This window comes from Chionomys nivalis, unplaced genomic scaffold (genome assembly GCF_950005125.1).
Source record: "Chionomys nivalis unplaced genomic scaffold, mChiNiv1.1 scaffold_57, whole genome shotgun sequence".
In the NCBI taxonomy this organism is placed as follows: Eukaryota; Metazoa; Chordata; class Mammalia; order Rodentia; family Cricetidae; genus Chionomys; species Chionomys nivalis.
The window spans coordinates 718,818-722,079 of NW_026646870.1; positions in this window are offsets into that span (position 1 = coordinate 718,818).

Here is a 3,262-nt window from a genome sequence, read left to right on the forward strand (position 1 = left end):
CTGGAAGAACTGTGGTGCAGGAGACAAAGATATTGATCAACAGGTTTGCATACCTAACTGTCATTTTCTCTTAAGAAATAAATAGGACAATTTGCAAATTTTTCTCTACAGCTCAGTATATCAATCTCAGAGACACATTCCTGCTGCCCAAAGGCAAATGACCTCTGCTGAGAAACCTATTTTCTGACTGACTAAGTCAATGAGAGGAGAAGGTATGCCTATCCCCGAAACGAGTAAGAAAAATCTGAACAGATAACAAAGAATTCGAAGGACATCCACACGTCTCCTTCGACATCAAGCTAATAGGTAGGGGGCTCAATCCAAGACAGCCTGCCCAAGGTCATGGCACTCCAATCCACTGGCTCTCTGTATTGGGTCTCCTGATCCAGACCCAGGTATATTACATAAAGCCATTCTGTGTCTTCATTGTGGAAGTGAGTACTGTGAGACCCACTTCAACCGGAAAGACTCATTATTCTGGGCAACAGCAGCCATTGAGAAATAATTAGTATCTTTTAAAACACCTATGGACAAAGAGGAGCTTTGCCATTTTAGTGGATTGATGAATTTGATATTGTTAGCAAAGATAAAGTGGGAAGAATAGCTGGCATTCACCATCCACACAGCTATCAATTATAGGAGCTGGTAACAACAGAAATGGTGAACCCGCAGGACATTTGAAGGAAAACTTTTTTGTACGATAGAGGTCTTAGTTGCTTTGGAAACATATTTACCAAAAGAAAATGTCCTACCTCTCCAGATTCCATCTTCCGGAAATGTTCAGGTGCAAAAAGCCTGTTGAACAGTTGTGGAGACCAGGAGCTGAACTGTCCTCCTCAGCCACTGTGAGGATAATAAACCCACCTTCATGGAAGACTAGTGCTTTGAGTGGAATAGAGTTGCTACCCAATGAATCAAGGCTTTGTGACATCACCAAGGCTCTACTTATGTCAGAAATCCCCTCACAAGCTTGTTACTTCCCTATTTACCCACAGAAACATCCAGCATTCAGCTCCTCAAAAGATGTATACAGCCACCAGGGGACCCAAAATAAGCCCCCACTCATCTTCCCAATTACTCAAGTCACACTCTTGCCCAAGCAACTCAGTCCCTGTATCTTATTTTTCTGAAAAAGTTTTTGGTGTCTGAGTCAACAACTCACACGAAAGTTTTTTTTCTTAGATCCCATCTTTCCATTGGTTATCTTCTATTGATTTTTTCTTCCTTCATAAATAATAAATTTCAAATTTCCACTTCCTTTCCTTCTCCCCCTAACTACTCACGCAACCACCAATCCTCTCCACTCCAAATCCAGTCCTAATACAGGGCAGGGTACCTTGACCTGTTGGAATCCCATGCCCCCCCTCCATCCAGATTGAGGAAGGTATGCATCTATATATAATGCTTCCACTTTGATCCCATGCTCTGTCAGTCCCAGCACAGCTGGTTTTGTTGACCTCCCATTAGCTCAGACACAGTGTCTCAGTGGGTGGACCAAGCCCTTGTATTCCTTAGTTCTTTGCTCTTATTCTCTCCCATTCAGCTCTTCAACTGGAGCTTGGAAGCTCAGTCTAGTTTTCTGATGTGGGTCCCTGTCTATATCTCCATCCTTTTCTGTACATCAGTTCTATGGTGATATTCAAGATAGTCATCAGTCTGATTATGGGACAATACACGCGTAGTTTCTAGGGACATGGCACAGTGCAGGCACCCACAGCTCACCTGCCCAAGGTCCTCGTTGGGGTCACCCCAAGGCTTTCTGGGAACCCCTCTAGAGATCAGATCTTGTCTCCTGAAAGACTGAAAACAATAAACTAAAATAGGTTTTTGTCACATACTGGTAAATTTTGCTGCTATTTCCAAATAGGTGTGTTGCAGTAGCCCCTTAAAAGAAATAACCATTTTATGAATCATAATTCTAAACTGGTATGGTAGATTGCTTTTGACTTACACATTTTTATTTGATGAAAACAACCCGGGTGTGGAGGAAGTTCTCACTGTTCATGTTGCAGAAGCCATGGCAGCAGGAGTTGGAGGCTTCTCGTTCTCTGTAAGGAAATCAGTAAACATTGGGGACCAATGAAAGATGCCCTGATACATCAAGGCTAATCCTTTCAGACACCAATTCCTCCAGCAAGGTTCTGGTTCTCCACAACCTCAAAAACTTCCTGAGGAGCAAGTATTCAGAACCAAAATCCTGTGTGCGTCATATCACATACAATCGTAGTGAGTACACCAATCTGTTTTTTAATGTACATCATTTTGTCCCTGCAGAAACATTTTTATTTCCTATAAAGATAACTTGCTGCCTCTTTGGGTTCCTGAAATTCCTCTAAGGGGGTGTGTGGGGCATTCTTACATACCTTGCTGTGTTGTTATGAGACATTGATGGGACAGCAATTGTTCCAGCAATCAAAAGCAGTTAGGTTTAAACTGTGGTTTGTAGTGCGCTGGACACTTGGGTTGTGTATAGCTAATCTATGGAAGGATGGATTTGCTAATACAGGTTGGAAGCACACGTGGAGGCAGGCAGTCTTACTTTTCAAATGATCCATTTTGAGGCCTTACATCAGGCTCCTCTATTCTCCTCATCTTTTTTCTTTATCAGATTAGGACAAAAATTAAAACTCAATGTCCTGGATGTGAACACTGAATAGGTTATCTATGTGAGATCACAGTGACAGAGCTCATCTAAATCTGACTCATTGCAGGATATGAGATTTAGCCAGTAACGGCTAGAGCTAATGGACCAAGCAATGTTTAAAAGAATACAGTGTGTGTGTCGTTATTTTGGGGCATGAGCTAGCCAGGCAGCCATGAGCCCGGCTGTGTTAAGAGGCCCGCAGCTCAACACTACAATACACAAGTCCTCCCCCTGTCACTCTGCATCAATGGGTATTTACAGTTTGGATGAAGAGTTCTCCTGGGCATCCCCCCTCAGCTCCTCTGACTCAGTCTTCAACCGCACCAGTTTCACTCAGCCTCAAGAGATCACCCATGAACAAGAAGGAGACAATTACCAAGAGGGAAAAAGTATACCACAAAGTACACTTCCCAGTGGATCAAAGTTGATGTTGTTCAAATACATCTCAGGCTAGAGTATTGCTCAGCACTGGACACTGGTGGCAAATGCTTGTAATCCTAGCACTTGAGAGACTGAGGGGAAAGGATCCTGAGTCCCAGGCCAGCATGGGCTGCATATTAAGTTCAAATATAGACCTCAGAAAAACTTTAAGATATACAAATAATAAACATATAAAGT